Source organism: Spinacia oleracea, chromosome 3, assembly GCF_020520425.1.
Source record: "Spinacia oleracea cultivar Varoflay chromosome 3, BTI_SOV_V1, whole genome shotgun sequence".
In the NCBI taxonomy this organism is placed as follows: domain Eukaryota; kingdom Viridiplantae; phylum Streptophyta; class Magnoliopsida; order Caryophyllales; family Amaranthaceae; genus Spinacia; species Spinacia oleracea.
In genome coordinates, this window is record NC_079489.1 from 43,945,984 (window position 1) to 43,958,028 (window position 12,045).

Below are 12,045 nucleotides of genomic sequence, written 5' to 3' on the forward strand. Positions count from 1 at the left end.
TCTCATGTACTGCAACCGGAGACCATAGAGTTAGACCAAAGTTTGACATTTGAGGAAAGACCTGTCAAAATCCTTGATAGAAAAGTGTGTAGTACACGAACTAAGGATGTTAAGATTCTTAAAGTATTATGGTCTAACCAAGAATCTGAGGAAGCTACTGTTAGGTTATGATACATATAAACGAATATAAATCATGCGGAAATAACCATAAATGCCAGGATTCCAAATTAATTGCCACATAACAATTAGCATAATTCAGATGCATACACTTTGTAGCGTGCCCTCCCTAGCTGCGCCCGAACCGAAAAAGAATAACTCTTTAGAACTCCAAGTGTCGTCCCTCCGTAGAAAGTCCACAGCACGTCCGGATCCGCCTTAAGATTGACTAACTAGAATCTCCCTCAAGGTACTATTATTTTCGGCTATTATGGGGCAATTATTTGACAGAATTTTTTCTCTCAAAAACTCACTTGGAATACTTGAAACTTGTATATAAATTGTGAACCAGGGCCACATATTTATAGGGGTATGGATTGGAAATTGGAATCCTACTAGTAAACTAATTAGCGTAATTAGAATTTTATTAAAACTCTTATTAACTAATTTATCCATTAAGTTTAGGAATTTAATCTTTAAACGAATCCCATTAGATTTAGGATTTGTATCGGACACAAACACACACACGAGCTTGGCCCGCATGCGCACAGCCCTTGCGGGTGCTCGGCCCACGGGAGCCTCGCAGGCCACGCTAGCAGCCATGCTCGCAGCCCATTACGCGCGCAGCCATGCTAGCAGCCTTGGCCTGCTGGGCCTGGCCTTGCGCTGGGCCTGGCGTGACCTTGGTTGTCTTGTGTGGCGCGCTGGCTTGCTGGACGCGGGCCTAGCTTCGTGCTGGGCCTTCGTCTAGCAAGTCTCGTCCGATGCTAATTCGTACGACGCGCTTCCGATTAATTTCCCGATTCCGGAATTCATTTCCGATACGAACAATATTTAACATTTCCAATTCCGGAATTGATTTCCGTTTCGAACAAATATTTAATATTTCCGTTTCCGGAATTATTTTCCGATTCCAATAATATTTCCGATTCCGACAATATTTCCGTTTCCGGCAATATTTTAGATTCCGGCAATATTTCCATATCCGATAATATTTTCCAATACGTACCATGTTTCCGTTTCCGGAAACATCTACGACTTGGATAATATTTATATTTTCGATACGATCCATATTTCCGTTTCCGGCAATATCATCATTTCCGGAGTATTCATTGTTTGCCTTTGACGATCTCAGCTCCCACTGAAACCAAGATCCGTCGATTCCGAATATCCCTAGATGGAGTATTTAATGTCATTAAATACTTGATCCGTTTACGTACTATTTGTGTGACCTTACGGGTTCAGTCAAGAGTAAGTTGTGGATTAATATCATTAATTCCACTTGAACTGAAGCGGCCTCTAGCTAGGCATACAGTTCACTTGATCTCACTGAATTATTAACTTGTTCATTAATACCGAACCGCATTTATTAGACTTAACATTAAATGCATACTTGGACCAAGGGCATTATTTCCTTCAGTCTCCCACTTGTCCTTAGGGGACAAGTGTGCATTTCCTAATTCCTTTGTCACTCGATGCTTGCTCTTGAACATAAGGTAAGAGTTGTCATCCTTATTATGTCCTGAGGTGTTTCTCGGTTTCAGGGTTCAACTAATCAAATAAACAGATAATCGTAGCCTATGATTCATCTAAGCACGGCCATGCATTTTACAGTTTCTAGCTCTCCGAGTGGCCTTGTACAACTTTTCAGCATCTTATCCCGATTTATGGGAGGACAATCCCAATCTTGTGATCTTGAGATTAGACTTTGTTTAATAGGTGATTACCCGAGCGTTGCCTTTATAGCCTCCTTTTACGGTGCGACGGTTGACAACGTCAAAGTAAGCAGTTCTCAAACAAGTAATCTCAAATCACTCAGGTATTGAGGATTAATGTCTAATAATTTTAATGAAATTTACTTATGACAGATTTTCATCTCTTATAGTAAAGTTTCATAAGTCTGTCCGATACTAGTCTTCCCAAAGTAAGTATCTATGCAAATGATTGCGACATTGCCATGTCCACATAGTTCAAGAAACAGAACTATTAGTCATCTTGCATTCCTGTCGTCTAGCGTTTTCTATGCGTCCATCTTTATAGAAAACTCCGACCAGGGACCATTTTCAACTTTTGACATTCAAGTTCACTTGATAGACATTTCTTAGTCATAGGACTGGTCCTGACAGTCCAAGCAGTTCACATATATGTGGAAGACTTTTCAGTTGTATCTTAGAACATAGAAATTAATATTTAATTTCCCACGCAACAACTCATGGTCTCCAATCCATGTTGCCATTTTTAAAACACGATTCTCTTTAGCTCGTCCTTGCCAATGGTTAACTCCAAAGGGATCTTGCTTGATCCTTTGCCAGTGTTTATGCGTGTAGCATCAATATTTAGCATATCTTTATTTCCTTGAATCAAGAACTATTCCTATGTACCTTTTCAAGTACCATAAGTTTTTCTTGATCTCAATCTAGTTGATCTTCACTTAGATCAATAGAGATTGGTATATGTTCGTCATGCCTAAAGCCTTACGATACGTTTTTGGCGATCCTCATATTATAGCATACATGATAAATTCTTTTGCAGAATAATTCCCAATTGAATTCTATTCATGTAACTTTAGCTCATCTAGTTTCAATAGATACTAAATCCAACTAAATTCTTTGACATATAATATAGGTTTAAGAATCTCATTTAGACTCTTTGATGTTTAACTTAGTAAATGCTTATACATAGTTCAAACATCCTTTACTTAGATTTATTCATATGGATCGAATATCTCCAATGGAGTCTTTCGTGTTTGATTTACTAAATGCCATTACTTAATCCTAAACAATATCATAAGATCTTTGTAAATAGATCTTAATACCCAGTATGTACTAAGTTTCGCCATGGTCCATTTTTGATGAATAATTTCAAATCTAAGTCATTAGCATTTGAATATTATTTCACAACAGAGAGATATGTGTGTCACACACATAGGACCAATTAAGTTTTACGTACTCCCACTAAACTTTTCTACATCTATAAGATTTATGTACATTTTATGAAACTAAAATACTTATTAGTTTCACTAAAATACATTTCCAATTCCCAATTGCTTGCTTAAATCTGTACTTTAGATTTCATAGGCTAGCTTTCTTTTCAAGTAATTATTTGGATCCACAAATCCTACGACATACCATGTGCATAGTTTCTTCCAACATTTGATTGAGGAAGATGTTTTGTCATCCTATTTCCATATGTACCAATATGCAATCATTGCTTGAATTATAGACTTGAGCATTACGATTATGCATGAGGTTTCAACAAAATCCACACCATGAATTTGCTTGTAACCTTTAGCAACTAATCTAGCTTTGTGTGTGAACACAATTCCATGTTTGATGGTTTTTGTCCTTAAAACAAACTTGCAACCAATAGGTGTGAAACTATTCTTGCAAATCAACCAAAAATCAATTTTGTTATCAAAACACTAAGTATGTTTTATGGCCTTTAACCAATTAAACATAAAGTCTATATATGGCCTCTAACCATTTTAGGGAATCTATATTTCGTCATAGCTTTCTTACAAGTCACAAACTCATTAATCTACATGATAATAGTTTGACTGCAAGTTATAGGTTTCTTCACTATCTAATAGAATAATCTCATAGTTTCATTGACCTGAACTCTATGTTTCTTTGGGTATAGAACATCAAACAATAGAATATCAACAGACACTTGAAAGTCTTTGAATATTCTGTTCTCCTTGAAGCACTTGTAAAGTCTTCTAAGAGATGTCTATTCTTTAAAGCCACTTCTAAAGTCCTTATAAGTGTTCGGATTTTCTGAAGAACTTCGAAAAGCCTCCGGAATGTCCGTTTATGTTTGTTGTTCGCCTCGAAGACTTTCGAGGTCTATTTTCTCCCACTTATCATTTTGGAAACGAATCTCCAAAAGGACATTATTTCGAGCAAACAAACATTATGTTCTCAAAAATTCGTGGTAGAAACAATACCCTTGTGTCTCATTTGAATAAATCACAATGAAACATATATCTATACTTGGGCCTTAGTTTGTTGAATAAAAAACACTAAGCTCCCACTGAGTTTAGGAACTCTTTAGATATATTATGAAAAGATATTCCAAAATACTTTTCAATAGCTTTGACGAATTTGGTTTAGTTTGGTGGTAGTTGAGCATTTTGTTTTTAGGAATTATAGGAAAAGTCTTTATGATTCATCATTGATCGAATCAAGTACTAATTGACTTCGATCATTCCAACTTAGATATGCCTTATCTTATGGAGCTAGATCGTGAAATTACAACACACAATCATTGATGATCATTTTGGTCTTAAAGTAATCATCGTCATGATCTAACCTAGATCTTTATGATTTCTTGCCATGTGGATTTTATACTTCTGAATCTTTGAACTAGTCAAACAGATTCAAACTTATATCACTTTGAGTAAATAAACCAATATTCACTCAAATCTAGGTGATATAATAAGGTCATAAAATCTTTCTTTAGCTTTGAACTCTATTGCCTAGGCATTCTAACAATAGTTCATATCTTTTGTTACTTTCAACAAGTAAGACTTGCTTGTCTTGAATTGATCTAGAAATCAACCAACTTTCAAAAGTCCATCAAAATAGAGCTTTGAATGTTAACTTGTTGATATGGTCTAAGCAACAATGCCAAAGATTAGTGGAACTCAAATCAAGAGATTGATTTGAACCTATTAAAGTTCTTTATTGTTAAAGAGTTATTTGTTTTAATCAAGCATATTGACTCAACCCATAAATGACCATTTCATTCAAATAAACAAACAAAAATTGTTTTTGTTTTTCTTGAATGTGAGTCTTTCTGTGTTTGAAAACGGAAATTTAGGTATGCTGATTATGGAACAAAATAGCCATTAAGTTCCAGCCTTTGAAAGGACTTAAAACAAACTAGATGACCCTACAACTAATGTAGCATTGCCATGCTTCATTTCCCACTTGTAGGTCATTATTGTATCCCAGCTTCCATTGTTTGAGTTATTACCGAAGTAAGAACCTCAAGCAGTATATGATACCAAGGATGTTTGATTGCTAGGTCACCTCTCTTTAAACATAAACTTATAGGTAGAAACGAAATCGTAAATTCCTTTCATTAATTTGTTCCTTGTTTTCCTATTTCTTGTACCCTTTCTTATAGTCTTAAGAATTGAATTCTTTAGTGTTGACTTTTATATTTGGTTAGACATGTCCAATGTCACTCTAACAAAGTTCTTACCATTTTATTTATGTTGAATGTTTGCTTCAACTAGATGATCTTACCAGAAGCTTCTAAAGTTCTCTAAGCATCGATATATTCGAATGTCTAGGGACTAGACTCATTCGAGAATTAAATGGACAAAGATATTAGGTTGTTAACCATTGGTAAAGCTGAGCGTTTAAACTCAATGCTTTATGATCTCAAAACTACATTGTATTTTGAATTCACAAGCACCAATCAGTTTGCCATTCGACTTTGATACTCGAAAACAATCATAAAAGTCGCTAAAAGAAACGTACATTTTAAATTGCTCATTTTCTCTCATTTCCGTGAATCGTTCTTGGATTCACTACCAATCGAGGAAATTTACTGTTACCTTTCTAAAAGGATTTACTACAGTGCAAGATATTTAATTATAAACAATAATTAAAACATACATTGAAGCATGCAAAGTCTAAACATTTATCATGAGTAATAACTTGAAAATTAAAGCAATCATGCAATTTAAACAAGTCATTGGCATTTTATTCGAATTTATTATTCCGGCAAGTGTGAATAAAATGATTCCAAGACCCTAAAATCATTGAAGAATTAAGCACATTGTGTATTTAGACTCAATTCTTAAATATTTTAGGTAAGCAAAGCCTTTGCTAATAGTCTAGAAAGTACTCTTGGTTGATAGGTACGTCTAAGAACTTATTAGGTAAACCTATCCCATTTGCCACGACATAAAAGGACTCCTTACTTATATCGTTGAGTTTCACCAAAACTAACATGTACTCACAATTATTTGTGTACCTTACCCCTTTAGAATCAATAAGTAACACCTCGTTATGGCGGAAAACTATTACTAAGATTGATGTAAAGGTTATCCAAGTAAGTGTTATTTTGGCATGGCACCTTTTAACTCAATTTTTAAAGTTTGGAACTTAAGGCTCTTACTATGTTGGTTAGATTTTAAGTGAACTAAAATCCTTAATCATGCAACATAATCAAGCCATAATCTCATGCATAATTAAGACATATTTAAAGCAATAAATAACTTAAAACATGCATAAGATATAAATGTGATCTAGTATGGTCCGACTTCATCTTGAAGCTTCAACTTCAAAGTCCGTCTTGAAAATGAAATGGAAACTCCGTCTTGAATTTCACCATGGGAGGCGCCATTTTCTTCAAATAGGATAAGCTATAATTAAACTAATTACAACTATTTGATGGTACGCAGACCATATTTAAAAGCAATAAAATTTGGTACTTTTGACCAATATTACATTCAAATTAATGGTACGCAAACCATATTTTCTATCCTATTTGGGCAATAGTAGTCACTTTTCAATAACCTGCAAAACAGTACATATACAATATATACCATTCACCCATTCATTATCATGAATGGCCCACATAGCTGGTTAGTAGAACATGTTATGCATCACATAAATATTTGCAGCAATTAATCAAGGGCACCAATAATCTACCAATTATTCAGTCCTTATTAATTCTAATCAAGTTGTTTTAACCTTAAAGGAATGTAGACCTAATCAAGAGTTTATGACTAAAACGCTCCCACTTAAACCAATAAATTCATATGCTTTACTAATTTTAAACATAAAAATGTATTTCCTAGTCTAACCGGAAACATACAAATTTAATTAAAATTTAAAGCTCATATAAATTTATAATTGAATCCATTTAATTTATTTTCAGTTGAATTAAACAATTAAATTTAAATTAATTCAAGGTTTTAATTTTAGTAAAATAAGTAGTATAAATTAAAATCTATAATAATTATAATAATCAAAATTAAATTCCGAGAAAACAATTTAAATTATTAATTTAAAAGTTAATTAAAATCAATTCCGAACTGAAAATCTAAAATTAAAATCAAAATGTATCAATCGTAGCAAGACGAGGCACTTGGGCTTGCGCCCAAGCCCCATCGAGCCACGAGGCTGTTGCGCCCCACACGATTGATCGCTGCACAAGGCACGAGCAGCAGCGCCACATGCACACGCAGCCATCGCAGCCCACGTTGCGCGCAGCCCCATTGCTCGTCGCGTCTGCTTGCTGCGCAAGGTAGCGCGCGCTGGGCGAGGGATCGCCCCCTGCTTGCGCGTTCTGTCTTGCTCGCTGGGCAAGCCAGCGCACGCTGTGGCCTAGCCCCATTGCTGCCCATACGCGTCTCGCTCACTCGCTTGTGCCTTGCCCCATCGCCCTCGCACATCGCACAGCACACACGCCGAGGCGGCGGGCCTTGCGCGCCCGCCTTGCTTGTTGCTCGCTGCATTCGTAACCGCACGAGCTCCCTTGCTCGTCGTCGCGTGCCGCACTATACAACACCACTTAAGGGTAACACGTAGCGGTCCATTGCTTTGTGCGTGCAACATTTATGAGCGTTTTTCATAAAAAAATTAAAGCTTTTTAATTCAAAATTAATGACAAATTAATAAATCATATTAATTTCATAATTTTAGGGCGAAAAATCGAAAATTTATTAATCAATTAATTTCCGATTATCATGGATTCAAATCTAGGTCATAAAAATTTAAAATTTATCATGAATTAACAATTTTTATGGTGGTTTTTAATCATGGATACCTAATTAAATCGTCAATTAATTATGAAAATCAAATCAATTCTAAATTATTCGAATTTCAACAAATTAATTACAATTACAAATTAGGTTGTATAATTAACAAGCTTAGGCATTCAAATTTGTTAAACATATACAGTAGGTCAATCAAAAAATCAAGATTTAACAACAAGAATCGCAAAAATTCAATTTAACATCTTAAAATTACAAACTTTTGCGTTCGAAAAACTAAATTTTTGTTAGGCTTCGAATTTGGGAATTTGGGAATTCTGGGTTCGGCCGAAAAATAATATTTTTGTCAAAACTTTAGAATGCCTTTTACATGCGGAATTGACACAAAAATCACTCGATTTCGTTGAGTAACGAAGAAACTGCCGAAAAACTGCGTACATATAATTAAATGAACGCAATTTGCAATTAATTAACAATTACGAAAATTAATCACCCCTTTTAATTCTTTGCAATTTTGTAAAATTTAACCATGTTAAGAAATTATTATGGAATTAATTAGAGGCTCGTGATACCACTGTTAGGTTATGATACATATAAACGAATATAAATCATGCAGAAATAACCATAAATGCCAGGATTCCAAATTAATTGCCACATAACAATTAGCATAATTCAGATGCATACACTTTGTAGCGTGCCCTCCCTAGCTGCGCCCGAACCGAACAAGAACAAGTCTTTAGGACTCCAAGTGTCGTCCCTCCGTAGAAAGTCCACAGCACGTCCGGATCCGCCTTAAGATTGACTAACTATAATCTCCCTCAAGGTACTATTATTTTTGGCTATTATGGGGCAATTATTTGACTGAATTTTTGCTCTCAAAAACTCACTTGGAATACTTGAAACTTGTATATAAATTGTGAACCAGGGCCACATATTTATAGAGGTATGGATTGGAAATTGGAATCCTACTAGGAAACTAATTAGCTTAATTAGAATTTTATTAAAACTCTTATTAACTAATTTATCCATTAGGATTAGGAATTTAATCTTTAAACGAATCCCATTAGATTTAGGATTTGTATCGGACACAAACACACACACGAGCATGGCCCGCATGCGCGCAAGCCAAGCCCGCGCACATCCCTTGCAGGTGTTCGGCCCACGCGAGCCTCGCAGCCCACGCGAGCAACCATGCTCGCAGCCCATTGCGCGTGCAGCCATGCTGGCAGCCTTGGCCTGCTGGGCCTGGCCTTGCGCTGGGCCTGGCGTGGCCTTGGTTGTCTTGTGTGGCGCGCTGGCTTGCTGGACGCGGGCCTGGCTTCGTGCTGGGCCTTCGTCTAGCGAGTCTCGTCCGATGCTAATTCGTACGACGCGCTTCCGATTAATTTCCCGATTCCAGAATTCATTTCTGATACGAACAATATTTAACATTTCCGATTCCGGAATTAATTTCCGTTTCGAACAAATATTTAATATTTCCGTTTCCGGATTTATTTTCCGATTCCAATAATATTTCCGATTCCGACAATATTTACGTTTCCGGCAATATTTTAGATTCCGGCAATATTTCCATTTCCGATAATATTTTCCGATACGTACCATGTTTCGTTTCCGGCAACATCTACGACTTGGATAATATTTATATTTCGGATACGATCCATATTTCCGTTTCCGGCAATATCATCGTTTCTGGAGTATTCATTGTCTGCCTTTGACGATCTCAGCTCCCACTGAAACCAAGATCTGTCGATTCCAAATATCCATAGATGGAGTATTTAATGCCATTAATTACTTGATCCGTTTACGTACTATTTGTGTGACCCTACGGGTTCAGTCAAGAGTAAGCTGTGGATTAATATCATTAATTCCACTTGAACTGAAGCGGCCTATAGCTAGGCATACAGTTCACTTGATCTCACTGAATTATTAACTTGTTAATTAATACTGAACCGCATTTATTAGACTTAACATTAAATGCATACTTGGACCAAGGGCATTATTTCCTTCAGCTACCTGGGAAGCCGAGGAAGAAATGAGAAAAAAAATCCCGAGCTTTTTCCCGAGGTTAGTTGAGTTACGGGGCCGTAACTCGTTTTCTTTAAGGGGGGTAGAGTGCGGTAGATTTTCGCGCTTTTTACCTTATTTACCTAATTTTCCCCTTACGGTATGCCTAATTTATTGTTTTCAGTGAAGTTTCACTATTTATTATCATGTTGAATTACTTAAAAAGTACAACAACTAAAACTTTCTACGAAGAAAACGCACTAAAGTCTCATAAAGTCTAGATTTTAAATTGTGATTTCCGTGCCCAAGTTTCGGGACGAAACTTCTTTTAAGGAGGGTAGACTCTAGTACCTCGTATTTTTTGGAATTTATAAATATATTTTATTATATATTTATAGTAATTTTTATGAATATAATTTCATTTAATGAGAATTAAATGTGTTTTTATTTTAATTAATTTAATTATTAATTATTTACGAAAACCGTATTTTTATTAAATAAATTCAACGAATTTATTTAATCGGGATTTGTTGGGTCGTATTTTGAAAACGTGATCAAACCCAACAAGGCTTGCAAGGAATTAATATTAAACAAGCCCATAAGCAAGCCCAACCTTAAACCCTAAAACCTAGTCCATGAAGGGATGAGAACCTATAAATACCCCTCCCCTTCATGAGATCCCCAACCTTAATTTCTGAATTTTCTCTCTCTTCTCTCTCTCCTCTTTCATCCGCCCTTTGCTTCAGCCCCAAGGCACGAGCTCATTCTCGTGTGCCTTCCCGTGTGCCAGTCGCGCCTCACGCGCACCCCCACACACCCTCGCTGCATCTCTCCCTCGCCCTCGCAGCCCGCAGCCGAGCACTCGTCGCTGCTCATTGTTGCTGCTGTGTTGTGCACCTCGCGTGCCCCTCTCCCTCTCGCCCAGCGCCCAGCGCCCTCTCCCACTCGCACACATGCAGCGCTGTGCTGCTGCTGTGTTGTGCGCTGCTCGTGTGGATGTCTTGCTTGTGTGTTGTTGCCTCCGTCGCTGCCCACACACACAACACATCAATTGTTGTGTGTGTGTTGTTGATTGTTGATAATCAAATTGTATACTTTCAAACTTTTCAATTTTTCAGTTTTAAATTGTTTTAATTATTTAATTGTGATTATTTAATTATTTGGATTATTTACATTGATTGGAACAGTTATGAACACCGTGTTTTAATATTTAGTATTTGAATTGATGAGATTGGTTTTGATTCAAAAGAATTATAATTTTCAAATTTAAAGGTTAATTAAAGTGTCGATTTTTAAGGTCAAAACATGGTTTTATTAATGATCCACTAGTAGGATTTTAATTCCAATTGTTCAATCGACTGATTCACATAATTTAGTGACGATTTAAATTATGGGAATAAACTTAAATTTTCAGATTTGTTATTAAGCTTTAAAGGGTTGATTTTAATGATTTTTAAAGCTAAAAAGTCAATGTTTTATGCTAGGACTTGAGTTGACTATTTGAGACTATTAAATTGACGAATAACGATTAATTTCTAATTAAAACAAAGGTTTTAGAATCTTAAATAGTTGCGGGAAATTTAGTAAACATGATTAATAATTAAGTTTCTCCTTTGTGTTTATAAGAGTTGATTTCTAGTGAGTCGTGATTCGCACAGTGGCCCCCCTACTTAGGTATTCCAGGTACGTACAAGACTAGGGTGACCACCCATCCCTTGAGGACTTTATGAAGTGTATCGAATGCGAATCATGTGAACTTATGTGTTGGGAATTCATGTTTGATGTGTAGACAAGCATGTGAGAATTGTTATTGAATCTATGTGAACGAGCATGTTATGGATTGATTAATGCCTTATAGATTCTGTTGAACTATCATGTTATGGACTTTTATAATCGTTGAATTATGTCAAGCATGTTGTTCAAATTGGTATGCATGTATGAGTGTTGCGCATGCAAGTTATTATGATTATGCTATACTACGGGATGTCTAGCATAGAGTGAGCCTATTGAATATCGCCGCAGTGCATTGTTTATTCTACCGTAAGTGTAGAATATGTTTAGAGAGTTTATGTGAATTGAACTAAGGACTATTCGTGCTAAGGGCACACCCCTCTTATTAATAGGCAATGTTGGGTTATCTCAAACAGTGT